The sequence below is a fragment of the Orcinus orca genome, chromosome 16 (assembly GCF_937001465.1).
Source record: "Orcinus orca chromosome 16, mOrcOrc1.1, whole genome shotgun sequence".
Classification (NCBI taxonomy): domain Eukaryota; kingdom Metazoa; phylum Chordata; class Mammalia; order Artiodactyla; family Delphinidae; genus Orcinus; species Orcinus orca.
Window position 1 is genome coordinate 31,258,431 of NC_064574.1, and position 23,210 is coordinate 31,281,640.

General features: G+C 38.1%; 1 protein-coding gene across 8 annotated transcripts in view; it reads right to left on the reverse strand.

Annotated features, from left to right (window-relative positions):
• The window catches only part of RNF24 (ring finger protein 24), a 141,987-nt gene that overhangs the window by 118,293 nt on the left and 484 nt on the right, over positions 1 to 23,210 (reverse strand). Inside the window, exons 2-3 of one of the 8 annotated variants that reach the window (XM_049699503.1) lie at positions 17,264 to 17,417; positions 597 to 908 (exon numbers count right to left, since the gene is read on the reverse strand). The exons of 2 other annotated variants lie outside the window; for them this stretch is intronic. The gene's annotated coding sequence lies outside the window, so the exon portion shown is untranslated. Of the gene's footprint in view, positions 1 to 596; positions 7,908 to 17,263; positions 17,418 to 23,210 lie in introns of those variants that run through there. 5 more of the 8 variants (XM_049699501.1, XR_007472214.1, XM_049699502.1 and 2 more) reach the window with 5 other exon arrangements.

Sequence of the window (23,210 nt, forward strand, 5' to 3'; positions counted from 1 at the left end):
CAGGCAAAATATGTTAGTTTAATATTCTAGGAGATGAGTCTGGTTCTCCTGATTTTGTATTTTCCAAAATTCTAAAAAAAATCTAAATCATTCCAGAACAGTGAATAATTCTCCTCTAAATAGGTTTTTAAATGTCAGGACTTGCTATACCATTAGCCCTGAAAGCTCCTATATAAAAACATTTTACCTGACCACTACTAATCTTCATCATGCAAAGCACTATTATCTTAATTTTATAGATGGATGTATTAAAGACAGTACAAGTTTGTGATTTTTTTTTCCCACTTCTAGATCAGGAATGAGATGGGTGGCTCACGTCATATGAAGCCTTATAAGGTTTATGTCCCAGTAAGGTCAGTGTACATCTAGGGTGGCATCTATTCTCTGGCTGATCAATTTCCCCAGGGGTTACTGGGCTCAGTGGGAAAAATTTACACTAACTAAACCTAGAAGAGGCCAGCTCATAAACCATTAACATCAACTGATGAATTCAAACCAGGAAATATGTCTAGCAGTTCTCTCTTGGAAGATCTTATGCATTAAACCAATTACAGAAAAGAGAATGACATGTTCTTTTTAAATTTATTTTTACTTACTTAATTAATTAGTTTTTGGCTGCACCGGGTCTTTGTTGCTGCACGCGGTGGGTACTCTTCGTTGCTGTGCGCAGGCTTCTCATTGCGGTGGCTTCTCTTCCTATGGAACAGGGGCTCTTGGTGCATAGACTTCAGTAGTTGTGGCACATGGGCTCAGTAGTTGTGGCTTGTGGGCTCTAGAACTAGGCTCAGTAGTTGCGGCGCACAGTCTTAGTTGCTCTGTGGCATGTGGGATCTTCCCAGATCAGGGATTGAACCCGTCTCCCCTGCACTGGAAGGCAGATTCTTAACCACTGAGCCACCAGGGAAGTCCTGAGAATGACATATTCTTGAGATGTTTCTATTACACTGTCAGCTCTTCTCTTCTAAAAGGACAGTTCCATTTGGAGAACCAGTATTGGCATCTAAAAACACAGAAGCTTCCTTCTTTAGTGGAAGAGATATAATGGCAAACAAACACTCCTTGGTTTTCCTTTTTGCCTATCCAGATAGCAGAGACACCTTCCCCCCAATATCTCTTTTCCCTGTCTTCCACTCTAATCAGGAGTTTTAGCTGGGCACATGGCTCCACTTTCCAACTTTCCCTGCAGCTGTGCATGGCCACATGTTTCATGGATTCACACATGATGATTCACAAAGAAGGGTCTGGGAATCATGATTAACAGAGCACTGAAGGTGCCTCCCACCTTCTGCTTCATCCCTTTCTCCACCCTGTAATGTGGATGCCATGATCTTGCTTAATAAGAATATGGTTTACACTCAAGAGGAGAATAGAGTACTAAGAAGGAAAGGGGATAATTGGTAAAACGTCATGAAGTTCCCTTCATGATGCCATGAAGTTCCCTATCAGATCAGTGCCAACTCTTACATGAGTGAGAAATAAATTTTAATCTTGTTTTAAACCAGTTGTTGTTTTGTGTTTTTTGTTACTCACAGTTGAACCCATCTATCTAATATAGAAATGTTCTGGATGAGTACTATTTTAAATTATTTTGTATTAATAGACATTTGCAATATCAGATCATGGATCTTAATTCCAGTTCAGAAAAATATGATTTTTGTTAAGACATGTCATTAGCCTTCTGTCATGGCACCACATTGGATAACTAAGTAGAACACAGGAAATTCCACAGTACAATGCAATCTTCTTGATAGGAAGTAGTCTGGAACCATCAATAATACATTTACATATACATCTTCACAGAACCATAAAGACCATCATCCTTAATTAAGTGTTGTAGTCCAAATGACTCACTTTGCAGAGGAAGAACCTGAGGCACAAAGAGGATGGGTTTTTCAAAGTCAAAAGCCTGGCTTTTTTAACTGCAGCCACAAACTTGGGGGAAATATGCTCTGTGGATTGTACTTCTATGTATCTTGTTTCTAATAACTCACTTATACTAACATATAATCATTGGTTATCCCCAAATAAAACACCTAGCACTTAGCTCATCAAGCTCACATAAAAATTAAAAATGTAGCATGTAACAACAGACAATTGCATGTAACATGTAACCATAGGCATTACAGAATAATTACTGAGTTATGCAGAACTCTCAGCAGAAAAATTAGTTACAAGAGGAAAACAGCAATTAAAAATAACAGTGGTGCAATGGTTTTAGTTACAATAGTCCCATTGTAATGTGTAACTCTAGTTTCCCCGAGTTACACATTATTATTACTTGTACTGAGGGATGTACCAATAATCATGACATTATTAACGTACATAAATGCAACAAAAAAAATAATACTGGCACATGAATCTTTTCCACATTTTATATTGAAACACCATTCTTTGGTTTGCAGCCACAGTAACTGTTTATAGGGCTTTTCTAATCATTTGTAACTGACAACCAGTCATGGGACACCAATCAACTTTATTTTTAAAAAGTCACTTTATTGGGGCTTCCCTGGTGGCGCAGTGGTTGAGAGTCTGCCTGCTGATGCAGGGGACACGAGTTCGTGCCCCGTTATGGGAAGATCCCACATGCCGCAGAGCAGCTGGGCCTGTGAGCCATGGCCGCTGAGCCTGCATGTCTGGAGCTTGGGCTCCGCAGCAGGAGAGGTCGCAACAGTGAGAGGCCCGCATGCCACAAAAAAAAAAAAGTCACTTTATCTCTTCTTCCTACAGGATAAGTTGGTGTGCTTCTAAGAATCTTAATGTAACAAAAAGGGAACGTGGATAGATCTTGAAAAGACCATGCTAGGTAAAAGAAGCCAGTCAAAAAGGACCACATATTGTATGATTCCATTTATATGAAAGCCCAGAATAGGCAAATCTATAGAAAGAGAAAGAGTATGTTAGTGATTTCTTAAGGGTAGGAATGGTGTATGTGAGGGGATGGTGGCAGTATTAGGGAATGATGGTTATGGGAGCAGGGTTTCTTTTGGGGATAATGATAACGAAAATGGTCTAAAATTGATTATGATAATGGATGCACAACTTTGTGAATACACCAAAAGCCACTGCATTGTAAAATTTAAATGAGTGAACTATATGGGATATAAATTATTTCTCAATAAAGCTGTTTAAAAAGGGGGGTGGGCAGTCCTAACCACAGCAATCAGAGAAGAAAAAGAAAAAGAATCCAAATTGGAAAGGAAGAAGTAAAACTGTCCCTGTTTGCAGATGACATGATACTATTCATAGAAAACCCTAAAGACACCACCAGAAGACTACTAGAGCTCATCAACGAATTTGGTAAAGCTGCAGGATACAAAATTAGTACACAGAAATCTATTGCATTTCTATACACTAACAAAGAACTATCAGAAAGAGAAATTAAAAATGATACCATATATCATTGCATCAAAAAGAATAAAATACCTAGGAATAAATGTAACTAAGGAGGTAAAAGACCTGTAGTTAAAAAACTGTAAGACACTGATGAAAGAAATTGAAGACGACACAAACAAGTGGAAAGATATACCATGTTCATGGATTGAAAGAATTAATATGGTTAAAATGACCATACTGTCAAAGGCAATCTACAGATTCAATGCAATCCCTATGAGAATATCAATGGCATTTTTCACAGAATTAGAACAAATAATTATAAAATTTGTGTGGAAACATGAAAGACCCCGAATAGCCAAAGCAATCTTGAGAAAGAAGAGCAGAGCTGGAGGTATCATGCTCCCTGACTTCAGACTACAGCACAAAGCTACAGTAATCAAAACAGCATAGTACCGGCACAAAAACAGACACAGTGATCAATGGAACAGAATAGAGAGCTCAAAAATAAACCCATGCACTTACAGTCAATTAATCTATGACAAAGAAGGCAAGAATATATAACAGAGAAAATACAGTCTATTCAAAAAGTGGTGCTGGAAAAACTGAACAGCTACATGTAAAAGAATGAAATGTGAATATTTTCTCACACCATATACAAAAATAAAATCAAAACCAATTAAAGACCTAAATATAATACTGGAAACCATAAAAATCCTAGAAGAAAACATAGGTAGAACACTCTTTGACATAAATTGTAGCAATATTTTTTTGGATCTGTCTCCTAAGGCAAAGGAAACAAAAGCAAAAATAAACAAGTGGGACCTAATTAAACTTAAAAACTTTAGCACAGCAAAGAAAACCAATGACAAAACAAAAAGACAACTTACTGAATGGGGGGAAATATTTGCAAATGATATGACCAATAAGGGGTTAATATCCAAAATATAAAAATAGCTCGTGCAACTCAACATCAAAAAAAATCTGATTAAAAAATGGGCAGAAGAAAAGTGAACCCTCTTGCACTGTTGGTAGGAATGTAAAATGATACGGCCACTATGGAGAACAGTATGGAGTTTCCTTAAAAAACTAAAAAATAGAATTACCATATGACCCAGCAATCCCACTACTGGGCATATACCTGGAGAAAACCATAATTCAAAAAGACACATGCACCCCAATGTTCATTGCAGCACTATTTACCAGCACTATTTAGCCAGGTCATGGAAGCAACCTAAATGCCCACCAACAGACAAATGGATAAAGAAGATGTGGTACATATATACAATGGAGTATTACTCAGCCACAAAAAGGAATGAAATTGGGTCATTTTGTAGAGACGTGGATGGACCTAGAGACTGTCATACAGAATGAAATAAGTCAAAAAGAGAAAAACAAATATCATATATTAACGTATATATGTGGAATCTAGAAAAATGGTACAGATGAACCGGTTTGCAAGGCAGAAATAGAGACACAGATGTAGAGAACAAATGTATGGATACCAAGGGGGGAACGTGGGGGTGATGGTGGTGGTGGTGGTGGTGGTGGTGGTGGTATGAATTGGGAGATTGGGATTGACATATATACACTAATATGTATAAAATAGATAACTAATAAGAACCTGCTGTATAAAAAAATAAATAAAATAAAATTCAAATAAAAAAATTAAAAGTGGGCAAAAGACCTGAATAGACATTTTTCCAAAGAAGACACACAGATGGCCAATGGGCACATGAAGAGATGTTCAACACTGCTAATCATCAGAGACATGTAAATCAAAACCACAATGAGGTATCACCTCACACCTGTCAGAATGGCTATCATCGAAAAGATCGCAAATAACAATATTGGCGAGGATATGGAGAAAAGGGAATCTCTGTACACTCATGGTGAGAATGCAAATTGGTGCAGCCACTATGCGAAACAGTATGGAGGTTTCTCCAAAAACTAAAAAAGAACTACCATAGGATCCAGCAATTCCACTCTGGGGTATTTATCAAAAAAAACCCCCAAAACACCAATTCGAAAAGATACATGCACTCCAACATTCACAGCAGCATTATTTACAATAGCTAATATATGGAAGCAACCTAAAGTGTCCATCAACAGATGAATGAATAAAGAAGATGTGGTATATATATGCAATGGAATATTACTCAGCCATAAAAAAGAGTAAAATCTTGCTATTTCTAACAACAGGGATGGACTTTGAGGGCACTATGCTAAGTGAAATAAATCAGACAAAGACAAATACTGTATGTTATCAGTTATATGTGGAATCTAAAAAAATACAACTAGTGAACAAAACAAAACAGAAACAGACGCACAGATACAGAGAACTAGTGGTTATCAGTGGGGAGAGGGAAGCAGGGAGGAGCAAGATAGAGGCAGGGGATTAAGAAGTACAAACTACTATGTATAAAATAAATAAGGTACAAGGGTATAATGTACAGCACAGGGAGTATAGCCAATATTTTATAATAAGTTTATCATTTAAAAAAATTTATTTATTTATTTATTTATTTATGGCTGCATTGGGTCTTCATTGCTGTGTGCGGGCTTTCTCTAGTTGCGGTGAGCAGGGGCTACTCTTCATTGCAATGCGTGGGCTTCTCAATGTGGTGGCTTATCTTGTTGCAGAGCACAGGCTCTAGGCATGCAGGCTTCAGTAGTTGTGGCTCGTGGGCTCTAGAGCACAGGCTCAGTAGTTGTGGTGCACGGGCTTAGTTGCTCCGCAGCATGTGGGATATTCCTGGTCCAGGGATCGAACCCATTTCCCCTGCATTGGCAGGTGGATTCTTAACCACTGTGCCACCAGGGAAGTCCTTATAATAACTTTAAATGGTATATAATCTATAAAATTTTTGAATCTCTATGTTGTACATCTGAAAGTAATATAATACTGTAAATCAACTATACCTCAATGTTTTTTAAAAAGTTACTTCCTGAAAAAAAAAAAAGGCGGGGGGAAGAAAACTGACTTAAGATAACCATCAGAAACGACATATCCAGAATCTCCTAAAAATTTAAGAAAGTATGTAGTACAGTTCAGTCGTAACAATTTTTTATATCATCTGGCCACTACCAGAATGGAACCTCTAACCAGCCACAGCTCGGCAGCCAGGTTAAAATGGCGGCATAACTGGTCTCGTATTTATAAAAAGGAGAGAACTGAAATGTAGCGAAGATTGTTCTTGTGTTCACTCTTTCCATTGTCCCACCCCTTGCCTAACAACAATCATTAGGAGAGCACTTTATTAAAGGAGATAAACTACACTCACAATAACTCTGAAGTTATTAAATTATAAATTCAATAACTCTGAAGCATTCCATTATAATTACCCCTTTTCAGGCTAAGAGAGGTAGTGGTTCACCAAAGCCACACAGTTAACAAACAGTAGGGCCAGAACTTACTCAAATCCCACATGCTTTCCACTACATCACCTTACTTCTTGTTTGCTTGTATGAAAATAAACTTGTAACTTACTGTGCAAAAATATATGCTTAGGTTTTCAAGAGTTAGAAGTTAGTCTGAATAAAATCTAAATGCAGCCTCTGCTCCAATGATTTCACTGCATTTGTGGTTAGTTTTCTTAGCCTGAAGAAAGTCCTGAAGTTCCTCATGACGAGCCAATTTTCTTCAGCTTTACAGAAACTTTTAAGTCAGATAATACATAAAATGTCAGAAAAAGAATATTAAAATTATAACCTCAGATCTAATAAATCCAGATGTGAAGTACCCCTTAACTTCATTAAATGTAGTGGAGTTATTCAACAAGAGTGTCTTCCCACCAGATGTGTGATTTCTATAAATTCAGATTAATCAATACCTGGCACTTAGAAGATACTCAGTAAATATTTATTGACATGAATAAAGGTAAGATGGTAAATCCAAGCAGCATACTGGATGAAATAACTGCAATATTCCTAAATAGACAAAAACCACCCTTGTTTCTGGCATAAGATAAGAAAGGAGAATATACAAGCTTTGTGGCCTCTGAACAGCAGAGCTTCTAATCAACAAGGACCTATTGTATAGCACAGGGAACTGTACTCAACATTCTGTAATAATCTATATAGAAAATAATCTGAAGAAGAATGGATATATGTATATATATAACTGAATCAATTTCTGTATACCTGAAACTAACACAACATTGTAAATCAACTATACTCCAATATAAAATAAAAATTAAATAAAAAAATAAAGAGCAGAGCTTCAACCCCACTAATCCTTGGGCTCTTTCTAGCCCATACAACACTTAAAAACAGGGGAACCGGACAAAGGCTTCATGGTACGGCACAAGCCCAGGGGCTTCTGGCTTCATTAAATGAGGGCAAGAAGTCAACACAGTTGAAACACATACTCCCAGAGGGTTCTTTGAAAAAAAGATGTTCTTTTTTTTTTTTATAGTTAAAAAAAAATTTATTGGAGTGTAGTTGATTTACAATGTTGTGTTAGTTTCAGGTGTACAGCAAAGTGATTCAGTTATACGTATATTCATTGTTTTTTAGGTTTTTTCTCATAAAGGTTATCACAGAATATTGAGTAGAGTTTCCTGTGCTATACAGTAGGTCCTTGTTAGTTAGCTATCATATATAGTAGTGCATGTATATTAATCCCAAACTCCTGATTTATCCCTCCTACCCCCCACCCACCTTTTTCCCTTTGCTAACCATAAATTTGTTTTTGATATCGGTAAGTCTGTTTATGTTTTGTAAATAAGTTCATTTGTGTCATTTAAAAAAATTAGATTCCACATATAAGTGATATATTTGTCTTTCTATGTTTGACTTACTTCACTTAGTATGATAATCTCTAGGTCCATCCATATTGCTGCAAATGGCATTATTTCATTCTTTTTTAATGGTTGAGTAATATTCCATCGTATATATGTACTACACCTTCTTTATCCATTCCTCTGTCGATGGACATTTAGGTTGCTTCCATGTCTTGGCTATTGTATTTAGTGCTGCAATGAATACTGGGGTGCACGTATCCTTTCAAATTATGGTTTTCTCCAGATATATGCCCAGGAATGGGATTGCTGGATCATACAGTAGTTCTGTTTTTAGCTTTTTAAGGAACCTCCATACTGTTACCCATAGTGGTTGTACCAATTTATATCGCTACCAACAGTGGAGGAGGGTTGTCTTTTCACCACACCCTCTCCAGCATTTGTTTGTAGACTTTTTGATGATGGCCATTCTGACTGGTGTGAGGTGATACCTCACTGTAGTTTTGATTTGCATTTCTCTGATAATTAGTGGTGTTGAGCATCTTTACATGTGCTTTTTGGCTTTTGTATGTCTTCTTTGGAGAAATGTCTGTTTAGATCTTCTGCCCATTATTTGATTGGGTTGTTTGTTTATTTGATATAGAGCTGCATGAGCTGTTTATATATTCTGGAGATTAATCCCTTGTTGATCACTTTGCAAATATTTTCTCCCATTCTGTGAACTATCTTTTCATTTTGTTTATGGTTTCCTTTGCTGTGCAAAAGCTTTTAAGTTTAATTAGGTCCCATTTGTTTATTTTTGTTTTTACTTTCATTACTCTAGGAGGTGGGTCAAAGAAGACAATGCTGCCATTTATGTCAAAGAGAGTTCTGCCTATGTTTTCCTCTAAGAGTTTTATAGTATCCAGCCTTACACATAGGTCTTTAATCCATTTTGAGTTTATTTTTGTGTATGGTGTTAGGGAATGTTCCAATTTCATTCTTTTACATGTAGCTGTACAGTTTTCCCAGCATCACTTATTGAAGAAACTGTCTTTTCTCCATTGTATATTCTTGTCTTCTTTGTTGTAGATTAAGTGACCATAGGTGCATGGGTTTATTTCTGGGCTCTCTATCCTGTTCCATTGATCTGTATTTCTGTCCTTGCATCGGTACCATAGTGTTTTGATGACTGTAGCTTTGTAGTATAGTCTGAAGTTAGGGAGTGTGATTCCTCCAGCTACATTGTTCTTTCTCAGGATTGCTTTGGCTGTTCGAGGTCTTTTGTGTTTCCATACAAATTAAACGATTTTTTGTTCTAGTTCTGTGAAAAATGCCATTGGTAATTTGACAGGTATTGCAGTGAATCTGTAGATTGCCTTGGGTAGTACAGTCATTTTGACAATATTGATTCTTCCAATCAAAGAACATGGTATATCTTTCCATCTGTTTGTGTCATCTTCGGCTTCGTTCATCATCGTCTTATAGTTTTCAGAGTACAGGTCTTTTGTCTCCTTAGGTAGGTTTATTCCTAGGTGCTTTATCCTTTTTGATGTGATGGGAAGTGGGATTGTTTCCTTAATTTCTCTTTCTGATACTTTGTTGTTAGTGTATAGGAATACAAGAGATTTATGTGTATTAATTTTGTATCCTGCAACTTCACCGAATTCATTGATGAGCTCTAGTAGTTTTCTGGTAGCATCTTATAGGATTTTCTATGTATAGTATCATGTCATCTGCAAACAGTGGCAGTTTTACTCCTTCCTTTCCAATTTGGATTCTTTTTATTTCTTTTTATTCTCTGATGACTGTGGCTAGGACTTCCAAAACTATGTTGAATAAAAGTGGTGACAGTGGGGACTTCCCTGGTGGTCCAGTGGTTAATAATCTGCCTTCCAATGCAGGGGACACGGGTTTGATCCCTGGCCAGGGAACTACTACTCCCTGCCCACATGCCATGGGGCAACTAAATCCACGTGCTGCAACTGAGCCCCTGTGCCACAACTAGAGAGCCCGCGTGCCACAATTACAGAGTCCATACACAACTAGAGAAGCCCGCATGCCACAACTACTGAGCTGGTGCACTCTGGAGTCCACACACCACAACTAGAGAAAAGCCTGCACGCTGCAACGAAAAGTCCTGTGTGCAGCAATTAAGACCCGACACAGTCAAAAATAAATAAATAAATAAATAAATAAAGCGGTGACAGTGGGCATCCTTGTCTTGTTCCTGATCCTAGAGGGAATGCCTTCAGCTTTTCACTGTTGAGAATGATGTTAGCCGTGGGTTTGTCATATATGGCCTTTATTATGCTGAGGTAGGTTCCCTCTACACCCACTTTCTGGAGAATTTTTATCATAAATAGGTGTGGAAGAAGTACGTACTTCCTATCTTCTTTATCTGAATAGTGAAATGAACCCTACTACTCAGCACCTAGCATAAAGACTTGCATAGAGTAGGTGTTCCACAAGCATCTGTTTTAATTCAATAGGTAGGAAAACATAGTTTTCAGCACTAAAACCATTTTAGAGTCCTGATAAGGAATAATCAGCTCAACTGACTAAAAATAAGTATATTGATCTTATCTATGGTCTTTTGAGGCATCCCTTTATAAAGGCATTCTTTATCTTTCAGAAAAGACCCACAGTATTATTATTTTAAAATTAACAGCATAATCATAGCAAGATTTTGCCTATGGAGAAACCATAATAGCACATACATTTAACGGTCTTCTCAAATACAATTAGAGGCTCTCTAGAGATGGTCACTAAGCTAAGAACACTGACCTGTTTAACTTTCGTTTGATATCAAGGTTACTTTCCCCAGAATACACAGATTCAGGAGATAAATAAAAACAACAGGCTTAAGGTAAAATGGAGCAAGAAAAATAAGTAGGGCTTTATATTCGCATTACTTTATTCAGTAATTTTACTGAATAAGAATGTGAAGACATGAGGTTAAACAAGAGGTATTATGAGAAATGGTGATCAAAGGATTTTTTCCCATAAAGTACAATTTAAAGTAAAAGAATGATATTCAGTGAAGAATTCTCCCTGCCTTTAAAAATATTTAATAATTAATTCTATAATACATCACCTTGATTTCTTTAGTCTACATACAATTTCACAAAAATACTGACAATATGTTAGGGATATACATATGTGAAAAGCCCAGTCTAAGAAGAGTGAATGGATTAGACATTCAGGGGCTGGGTCATACTGACTCTGGAAATCTCCCAATTTTTAAAAATTAATTAATTAAAAAATTGAAGTACAGTTGGTGTACAATATTGTATAAGTTACAGGTATACAATATAGTGATTCATAATTTTCATTTTTTTAATTTTAAAAAATGTTTATTTATTTATTTGGCTGCATTGAGTCTTAGTTGCAGCATGCAAGATCTTCGTTGCAGTATGTGGGATCTTTCATTGTAGTGCGTGGGCTTCTCTCTAGTTATGGCACATGGGCTCCAGAGCACGTGGGCTCAGTAGTTGCGGTGTGCAGGCTCTCTAGTTTTGGCTCATAGGCTCCAGAGCATGCGGGCTCAGTAACTGTGGTGTGTGGGCTCTCTAGTTGTGGCGAATGGGCTCCAGAGTGCGCGGGCTCAGTAGTTGCAGCATACAGGCTCTCTAGCTGTGGCACGTGGGCTCCAGGGCGTGTGGGCTTAGTTGCCCCGTGGCATGGGGGATCTTAGTTCCCTGACCAGGGATCGAACTCACATCCCCTGAATTGGAAGGTGGATTCTTAATCACTGGACCACCAGGGAAGTCCCGATTCATAATTTTTAAAGGTTATATTCCATTTATAGTTATTACAAAAATTTGGCTATATTCCCTTCCAATTTTTAAATTCTAGTTAGTACTCTTTCCTCTCCACTGCTGATTCTAATTTATAAAAGACTTTCATTTACCTCTATCTTTAACTTTCAGAGCAATTAGAGTGTACATTCTCAATTGTAAAAGGAAAACAATCATTCATATTTTACTACAGTACTCAATTTCATTGTAACACTCACTAAAACAAAAGATTAACACAATTCCTTTTATTCTGATTCAAACTCATTATCTTTTATCAAGAGCATAACATTGTAAGATTACTTGGCAGTCTCTCATACAAAATGTATTTCAGAGTAACCCCAAACAGTCTTAGTTGATAAGATAAAGGTCTTCTTTACAGAACTGCTAATAAATGTGGAAGAGAGGACAGGATTAGAAAATCACCATTTTGCCACAAAGAACGGTGACATGATCATCAATGGGGTCTTTTAGCATCACTAGAAGTAGGGTAGCCAGACACAGCAGGCCTCTGGATGTGATGCAACATTAAGCATCTCCTAAGCATTTCTTGCCAAAAAACTTCAATCTGTTTTAATCAAGCCTCTAGAGCTAACTTCCATTTGTAGGAAATACAGGGAACAGAGCAACAAACTGACACTGCGATTTAAGTGAACAAATCCCAAATGCGAGAAGTTCCACAGGACAACTGACCTGGTTCCTGTAAATAGTCCACGACACACAAAAAAAGTGGAGAGAGAGGGAGGTAGGAGGAACTACCCTAGATCAAAATAGGCATGAGAGACAAAATGACCAAATGTGATCTGTGGACTTTGAATCCTGGTGTGAACAAGCCATCTCTGAAAAAGATATCCTTGAGACAACTGGGCAAATGTGAATAGGGTCTAGTTATTAGATGATACCAAGGAGTAAGTGTTAATTTTATTAGGTATGAGAATAGCATTTTGGTTCTGTAAGACAACATTCTTATTTTTAAAAGATGCATATAGAAGTATGTCAGGAAACACGTACAAAAATGTCTCGGATTTGCTTTAAAATACCTCAGCAAAGAAGGTAAAAGAAAAAAGGATAAATGAAACAAATGTGGCAAAATCTTGATAACAGTAGAATCTGAGTGATGGGCATATGGGCGTATGTTGTACTATTTTTCTACTTTTGAGTGTATTTACAATTTCTTATAATAAAAAAAAAATTAAAAAGAAGAATCTCACTAGCAGAGAACCCTGAAAAACAGTACAGGTAAATCTATTAAGTAATATTAATCTTGGGTAGAAAATAAATGGATCAATGAAAAAAATTTATGTGGCAGTTGCTTATTTAGAAATCGAATTAGTTATATGGAAAACATAAATTTTCCCTTTTTATATGGTTAGTGCTATCGACTGTGCTATATGACACGTCCTCCCCAAATTCACATACTGAAACCAAATCCCCAATGTGATGGTATCTAGAAGTGATTAAGTGATGAGGGTGTCGCCCTCATGAATGGGATTAGTACCCTTATACAAGTGGCCCCAATAAAAAGGACCCCAGGGCTTCCCTGGTGGCGCAGTGGTTGAGAGTCCACCTTCCGATGCAGGGGACACAGGTTTGTGCCCCGGTCTGGGAGGATCCCACGTGCCGCGGAGCGGCTGGGCCCGTGGGCCTTGGCTGCTGAGCCTGTGCGTCCGGAGCCTGTGCTCCGCAACGGGAGAGGCCACAGCAGTGAGAGGCCTGCGTACCGCAAAAAAAAAAAAAAAAAAAAGGACCCCAGATGGCTTCTTCACCCCTTCCACCATGGGGGGACATAGCAAAAGACAGTGAGAAGTACCGGCTATGCACCAGCAAGTCGGCCCTCCCCAGACACTGAACCTGCTGCCACCCTGATCTTGGATTTCCCAGCCTCCAGAACTATGAGAAATTTCTGTTTGTAAGATACCCAGGCTATGGTATTTTGTTATAGCAGCCAGAACAGATTAAGACAGTCAGACAGCTATGAAATATAAAGTTTTATTCCTGAGGTAGCTTATACTACTGAAAACCCATAGCAAAGAACAAGCAGTTTTACAGGATACATTAAAAAAAACTTTTAGGAATGCAACTGTTTCCTCTCCTCAGAACTGTGTCATGCTTTTATATAATTCTGAAGTTCTAAATAGATGGTGGTAGTGAACTGAAATAGAGAAAACTAAAACACAGAAAACAGAATTCACAGCTGCATTTTGAACTGAGTGCTGTGAGCTTTGGATTATCCAGGTGGACCCTAAACCCAATGACAGTGTCTTTATAAGAGAGAGAAAGAAGAGAAGACCATGTGAACATGGAAGCAGAGATTGTAGTTATACAGCCAAAAGCCAAGGAATGTGTGGAGCCACCAAAAGCTGGAAGGAGCAAGGAAGGATTGTCTCCTAGTTTTTGGAGGGAGTGCAGCAGCTCTGCTGACACTCTGATTTCAGACTTCTGGCCTCCAGAACTGTGAGAGAATAAATTTCTACTGTTTCAGGCCATCAATTATGTGGTAATTTGTTACAGCAATGCTAGAAAACTACGCAGCCCCTTTGCCCCTTTCTAACAAGTCATTTTTATTTACCTCACTTTTATTTACTGCAGTAGTTCAGCAATGGTTAATTACTTCAAGAATATCAGAAGAAATAAAAAATATATATGCTCCCCAAATCTCTCCTTATTCTCTAGCCATTTTCTGCAAAGGTCTCAATTTCCTTTATCAATAGTGTTCCAGGGAACTCCCTGGCAGTCCAGTGGACTCGGCGCTTTCACTGCTGTGGCCCAGGTTCAATCCTGGTCGGGGAACTAAGATCCCATAAGCTGCTTGGTGCGGCCTAAAAAAAAAAAGTCATCCAAAAGTGCCATTGCAGGATAGCATATGAATAGTAAGGCATGGACATATACACATTACCAAACGTAAAATAGATAGCTAGTGGGAAGCAGCCGCATAGCATGGGGAGATCAGCTTGGTGCTTTGTGACCACCTAGAGGGGTGGGATAGGGAGGGTGGGAGGGAGGGAGACACAAGAGGGAAGAGATATGGGAACATATGTATATGTATAACTGATTCACTTTGTTATAAAGCAGAAACTAGCACACCATTGTAAAGCAATTATACTCCAATAAAGATGTAAAAAAAAAAAAAAAAAAGCTTGTGAAAGTTGACAATATCAACTGAGACACTTGGTGGGTTGGAGAATGAGGGCCTGGGTTCTAAACCTGGCTCCTGACCTTGTGAACCTGAACAGGTTACTTCTTTGACCATTTGTTTTATCATCCATAAATAACCCTTTGACGGTTGCTGTAAGGAGTAAATAAGCAGTACATTTAAAGATACTAACATAAAAGGTTTTTACTATAGGTTAGCTAATGTGAAAGATGATTTTCTGGGTACAATATTTCCCCTGGCTATTGATACACTGTTCTATGATACAAAAAAAATCTTTCTCACTACCACAAAATTTCCTCTGGACTGTTTTCAGGGACAATCAATAAGTTTAAGTAAAAATTTTTATTTAATTATAGCAAGGCATGAGATTTCCAACATATCTCTGAGGAAGTTTTGCAATTTCTTTTGCACTAAAGGAAAAGAATGAAAGCCAACACCTTTGATTTACCTTCCCACCAATTTTCCATAAACTATATTAGCTCATACTTCAGTGTTTCATTATTTGCCAAACTCTTTCTTTTAGTCCAAGATGAAGAGCCTATTTGGATATTTCAAGTTTATACCACTGAGCAAAATTTTTCATGCTCAGAATTGGGAGAGAACAATAAAGAGACACAGGTAATTTATAATTTTTTGGTTTGCCTAGATGAAGTTAACATACAAGTATTGCAGCACCATTCCATCTCCAAATAAAAAAATATTTTAAGATAACATAAAGCATACTGATAGACTGTTGGTGAAGTTATTAACACTGTCATCAAATGAACTGAATGCTCATTATACTTGCAGTGCCATATTTGTACTTCTTTTGTTCTCAGTTAAACATTATGACATTAAGTTTCCTAAAGAAGAACTGTATCTGATACAAACACCCGTCTAGTTAGGAAAACATAAATAACAGACAAAATGAGACACAGATTTTTTTTTTTTTTTTTTTTTTTTTGCGGTACGCGGGCCTCTCACTTCTGTGGCCTCTCCCGTTGCGGAGCACAGGCTCCGGACGCGCAGGCTCAGCAGCCATGGCTCACGGGCCCAGCCGCTCCACGGCACGTGGGATCTTCCCTGACCGGGGCACGAACCCGTGTGCCCTGCATCGGCAGGCGGACTCAACCACTGCGCCACCAGGGAAGCCCGAGACACAGATTTTAAGACAACACACATAATTAATGTTCTACAGAAGCCTATGGTTTATAGGACCAAGCTTTACGACAAGATGAAAATTTGTACTAATCCAAATGACTAAAACTTTAGAAGAAGAAGAAAATGAAAAGAAGAGGGAAACCTCACTTCAAGAAAAGTCAATAAATGAAAACAAGAACAACTGAAAGCAGGTAAACTGGAAGTTATTTATAATATAAAAACATTCACTATAGTTACTATAGTAGTAAGCAACACTAATACACCTAACAGCATTGAATCCATAAAAATTCAAGTTTCATTACACTTTTTCAGAGCAAAATCACAACTTAACATGAGGTTCACTTGTAATGCTATCTAAAAAGTAGCTTCCTTTCCTTGCCATTCAGGCTTGTTCCAACTCAAGCACCATGGAGGTGCAGAGCAACTGTCTGGTGTCATACTGTCCTTACGTCGGGTGCAGGGCCCAGGCTGGCTTTCCCAGGCATGGCCAACCAAAAGTAAGGCCACTGATCAGTTGTTCCTAGGCCAGCTGGCATTGAAGAAAGCGTCTGTTTCCCACCTCCACAGCAGACAAGGCTCAGCCAGCTGGCTTTCAACGGACTGCACTAGTTTGAGTGCTCACAATTCTTTTCAAACCATCTGGCATTCTTTTTGAATCCTAAATTTACCCAACACTACACTCTGATGTTTGAAATGCTCAGATAATTGGAGGAGTCTCCACTGCCTACCCAGATAAGAAAAGAAAGGGGCAGAGTAACTGCTAAGTCAATTACTTTAAGAAACAATTTCTAAAATTAAAAATCAAGACAGATAATAAGGGGTATAGATAATTTAACACGCAGAAAACTTTTAAGAATCCCTTAAGGCTGGTTGGACATAACTCTCCCTACTTTGAACTTCTACAGAGCCTGTCTTTATCCCTCAATGTGGCCCTTAGAGTGGATTTTGTATTGCTACATATATTTATCTTCCCAGCTAGCTAGTAAGTGAAAAGAACAGTATCTTATGGCTACTTTAAAAAAATCTGTTGATGACATACTGGGTGTTTTAAAAGTTCCATTTCCAGAAATAAGAAAACTTAATGAGGAATAACATGAATTAACACGTGGAAGGAGCCTTACCTCTGGGCAGGCCAAATAAACAAAGAACAGAACTTGGCTTGAAATAAAAATATTTTATCAAGTGACCAAAATGATTTCTCAAATGACCAAATTGCTGGGAAGTGCTATAGGGTGCTCATCTGTCAACTGCAGATCATCTATCATGTGGGGTAATCTGGGGAATAGAGAGGCAAGGAATCAGAAAAAGCCCACAAAACTAAAAACAGGAGAGTCACATTCATAGCCAATATACTCTAGGAGATATAAGTACTTCAAACAAAAATATTACAGTGACCAAGTCAGATCAAATATTAGAAACCAGAGAAGCATATACAAACAATAACTATAATTATTTTTCGTTGCATTAACCGCCATGCCAAGTACTGAGTTTAGCATTTTACACGTTATCTAATTTGACACACAAAACCAACATATGAGGTGGGTGCTATTCTTATTTCTATCTTGCAGATGAGGAAACAGGTTAGGAAACCTGCCCAAGGTCACATGGCAAAAAGTGAAAGAGCTAGAATTCAACTCCAATCAGTCTGACTGCAGAATCTAGGTGCAAGACTGCCAATGTTAATTATACTTGTGAAAGAATGAAATGTAATGTAACATAGGTAAAATTCAATCATTAATACAGTCTTTATAATTTTTCAGTTTTCAAGTGTAGCAAAAAGTAGAGAATAATTTAAAAAATAAATGAAAATTGATTTTCTTGTTAGAAATTTTTAAAAAGAGCTATTCTACCAGGTTAAAAATGTCAGTTATGCCTTTTTTGCCCATATATTGAGTAGGTACTTGTGTCAACTGCTGTCCTAGGAACATAGTGGTAAACAGGATAGATGAGTTCCCTGCTTTCCTGGAGCCGACTTTCCAGTGTGGGGCGTAGGCAAGAGGCAAAAATATTCAGTCAACAACAGAATTTCAGACAGTGATACATAGTACAGAAGAGATAGGGAGGAAATGTAGACTATTCTTTTGAAACATTTAACCATGAAGGTAAACAGAAGGGGATGGATATAAGGTCAGGGGAAAGTTGTTTCGTTGTAATTTTTTGTTCTGTTTTTGAAGATGGGAAATATCAGAGCATGTATGTATGCTGACATGGGTGGTGCCCTGGAAAGTCGTTGAGGATGTGATAGAGGGCACAAATGCAGAAGTCAAGTTCTTGACTAGCTATGAGGTGGAATATGGTGGGGAGGCAAGTTGGCTTCTGACAGCAAGGAAACAGGAATCCTAAGGAAGGTGGATTTATAGATTTGGTGAAGGGAGGATGAGGGGTATCTGTCTGATAACTTCTAAACCCTCAGTGAAGTATGCGGCCTGCTTACCGGGATGGGGAGGGGTCGGCTGCTCATGAGTGTAAAGACTGGGGAGACATTAAATAATTATAGGCAAAAAAATCTTATTAAGAATCTGGTAGTTTTTTGGGGCAGTGATGAGAGTCTACTACAGATTTTTGCTCATGAATCTGAAGTTCTCTAGAAATATTCAACCACTTATGTGCACCTATGGGAAAGCTAGATGAGGAATAAAGCAGCTGTAAATAGAAAAAAATTCATGGGTAAAAAAATATTAAAAAATGTGTATCCATGAGATAAACACTAAGTCACTGACAATGTCCAAACAAGCCATGGTCTATGTAACTCCATTTGCCTCCATCTTCTTATCACAGAAATTCTTGCCAATAATGTATTTGTCTTTAGTCATGACATATTTAACCATGAAGCTTATAGATTGTTTCTTTTTGGTCATAAATGGTTCTGTCACTTCCTAAAGTAGATTTTTAAAAAATGTAACTGATGGCTGTGTAGATTCCAGAGGTGATTATATTTCAGTGCTGGAAGAAACTTTCTCTGGTGTTAACTGATATTTCCAGTTAAAAGTAAACTGATGATTCCATTTAAAAGTAAAAAACAAAAATTAAAGGTGGTTGCTTTTGATCATCCAACTGTACTCCTAAACCATGATGTTGGCTCAAGACCCAAAACATCCTGGGGAGCATTTATGCCTGCACAGGTTCAAGGAGAGGAAACAAAGACCACATCTCTTGATGGAGGCATGTCAACACGATAATGAATAGCATATTGGGTGAGATGGTGTGTATGTCTGTGTGTACATATATATAGGTATTTGGAGAAAATATTATCTGCCCTTACGAGCAAAAGGAAAAAAAAAGATGTTTCGAGGAACACCATGAAATGTCAGAACACCAGGGATAAACAGAAGATCCTAAAGTCTTCCAGAGTGGGAGGAAAAAGGGAAATGGGGATTAGAATGGCATTGCACTTCTTAATAGTAATACTAGAAGCCTTCAAAAGAGGGACAATAATTTTCGTCTAGAGTTCAATATCCAGCGAAACGACCATTCAAGTGTGACGGTAAAATGAGGACATTTTCACATATGCAACTTCTGAATTCAGGAATGAATTTCAGAGTTTGTAGATGCCCTTTCTCAGGAAGCTACTAAAGAATTAGGAAGACACAGGATCCAGGAAATCAAGGATCCAACATAGGAGGAAAGCAAAGAGAATTCACAAGATGATAAAAAGGGAAGTCCTATATAACAGCTAGGAAAAAGAAATGAAACAGATTACCTGAAAATATTGAAAGACGATAGGTTCTGTCATAGAATTTGAGGATAACTTTGTGACTGGTAAAAGGAAAACTAGGCAAATGAAAAACAAACAAAAGTGGCAGTTGTTTAACTCAGTAGAAACAAAAGTTGTACAAGAGGGCTTCCCTGGTGGCGCAGTAGTTGAGAGTCTGCCTGCTGATGCAGGGGACACGGGTTGGTGCCCCGGTCCGGGAAGATCCCACGTGCCGCAGAGTGGCTGGGCCCGTGAGCCATGGCCGCTGAGCCTGCGCGTCCGGAGCCTGTGCTCCGCAGCGGGAGAGGCCACAGCAGTGAAAGGCCCGCTTATCGCAAAAAAAAAAAAAAGTTTTACAAGAAAGAAAACGTAATACGTATCCTACATGGCTCATCTGTGAATTATAGGTACATTGTCACAGTCATATAAATACTGAATACTGACTTGACTGGAAACTGTAAAGTATAGATATGAGTGGGGGATGGAAGGATGGTTGTGTGGGACAACTAAGTCCTCAACTTCCAAAATAAAACTCCATAGATAATATCCAAAGATGGAAAATCAAGGAATAGCAGTTTAAACATTAAAAATGAAATAAATATAAAGGTAAATACCAGAAAGAACTGCTAAGAGTTCAAAGTGATTGAACCATATGAAACCACTGATTTTTGACTACTCCCCAATCTAAAAAATGGCAATTTCATATAGTTTAAACTGCTAATACATTATAATGACGTTACTTTATTACTGATTTTAGAATAAACTGCCATTTGAAACAGAAAACATTATTATTATTATTATTATTTTTTGGCCATGCTGCATGCAGTATCTTAGTTCTCCAACCAGGGATTGAAACTGTGCCTCCTGCAGTGCAAGTGCAGAGTCCTAACCATTGGACCATCAAGGGAATTCCCGGAAAACAATTACTGATAGAAAATGCTGGGAGGATAATGTATCCCAGTTTAGTAACAAAGTGTCATCATATATACTATTACAATCACTAACATAACAATATTAATATTTCTAATGAATATAACGATTATATTTATTACTAAAACAGCATTTAAAATAATGTAACCTATTTTGACAATATAGATATTACTTTGGAATTTTTCTTCAATCATCATACTACAAAAATGCTAAACTATGGGTTGGTAAAGATTTTGATTAACAGAATGCTGAACAACAAGGCCAGGATGTTTTTAGTTTCCTTTGTTGATACAAACAATAGCTAAGTCGCTCTTGAAAAATTAAAGTTCCACAATACTGTGGCACTATGCAAGCCTATTTCAGTGATAATTCCGGTTACACTATGCTGTTTATCTACGACTTCCCCTTATGATTTGTTTTAAGGGGATTTCTAAAAAAAAAAAAGAAAAGAAAACCAAAAACTTATGCAGGCAGTTCATAAGTTATTGGGGTTGCTTCAATATTAGTGACACTACTTAATGTAGTTAATGAAGCCCTCATTTTTAAGTTAGCTTATTTTGAGTTAAATTCATTTACATTAAAATTTTACTTAAATCTTACATCATAAAACCAAAACTCCAAATTGAAAAATCAACTTTTATTAATTTTTACTTTTACAAAAAAAGAATTTGATCATGTTAACATAAGGTAAGATTTTTACCAAGAATAATGGATCCCGTTCCAACCAAATGGAAAATTTCCCCTTCAAATTAAAAGCAAATGTTTTTAACAGATGGAATATACATAAACAGATGCTATGGAAGACTGCTTAGTTTAGCTTTCATTTTGCACTGAAAACTACCAGGAATTAAAATATACGTGATTAAAAAATAATCTTAAAGAGAATCTTAAAACTGAGTCAATTCAACTATTCATATTCTCTAATAAGCTCCCCTTAATTTTTTTTACCGTTGCTATTTTGAATCAAAAGATCATAAGAAAAATATATTTTGGAAGTATGTTTCTTTTTTTTTTTTTTTGCGGTACGCGGGCCTCTCACTGTTGTGGCCTCTCCCGTTGCGGAGCACAGGCTCCGGATGCGCAGGCTCAGCGGCCATGGCTCACGGGCCCAGCCGCTACACGGCATGTGGGATCTTCCCGGACCGGGGCAGGAACCCGTGTCCCCTGCATTGGCAGGTGGACTCTCAACCACTGCGCCATCAGGGAAGCCCTGGAAGTATGTTTCTTATAGTAACAGAGTTTAGCTAATTTCCTGTCACTCTGCAAAATTATAAGTGTAAAAAAGAAACTGAAAATGCAACTGTCTTCTAAAACTTATAAAATCTGGTTTAAAAGAGAAAAAGGTCCAAGAGAAACAGCAAGGAATAGCTGGTGCTATTACAGTTGCTTCTTTTTGATTGGTCCACATTAACTGTGACTCCTCACAACTTCACCAAGACAACAAAGTCAGGCAGTCAGTCCCACAGAGCCAAAGTCTGTGGGAACCTGCAGAGCTTCCTCCTCTCTCTGGGTATGACGACGATAAAAGGTGATCTGTTTTCCAGCAGTCCTGTAAGAGGAGCCATTGAGCTGGGCTGCACAACCAGACAACAGAACACAGGGAAAATTCAGATCAAAGCAAGGGCGCATGCCAGGGTAATATGCTATAAAGCCCTTTGCCAAAGCATTAAGGGGAAAAAAAGCAAGGAGGTGGAGAGAACCTGCTGGACCACCTTCTTATTACACAGGGAGGCAGGAGGAAACAAAATCTGCCTGTACTGAGGAGCTGAGAAAACAGTGTCCTAGAGATACCGGAGTATTTCTGTATATGTGTATATCAATATACAGACATATTACCAATTAACTAAAAAGCAGTGTTCTATATGTACTAGAGTATTCTCATGTACATACATAAGAGTATATGACCATTAACTAAACCCCAAAAACCAAGTGTTCTGGATATACAGATATATTGAGGATATAGACATATATTTTCAATTAACAAAACCCACTGGTTTTACAGAAAGAAACAAAGAAATGCTGTTTGAAAGAATGTCAGAGGCAGAACTGGGTGAAGATCTGATGAAGTAATATGTCTCTTTTCCTCATACCCCTTTAAATGACCTCCGATTCTCTCATTTCAGAGGGGGCACACACACCATTAGGTCTCCGGAAACAAAAGAGGCTCCTTAATTCTCCGGCCTGTGGAAGCACACACGCCCCCCACTCACAGATACGAGGCCAGCTCCTGACTTTCATTAACGAGTAAGCCGAGGCGATAGGTCTCACCCCCGACCATAGCTTACACACAGTGACAAACGGGCACAGGACAGACGCCACAAAGAAAGGGGAGGAGCAGACGGGGACCAGGAAAACACTGCCACGCCGCGCCCCCCAAGGCGCATTCCCATCGCCAACAGGGAGGCAGACGTCCTCGCCATCCTCGTCCTTGCCTCTCTGCTCAT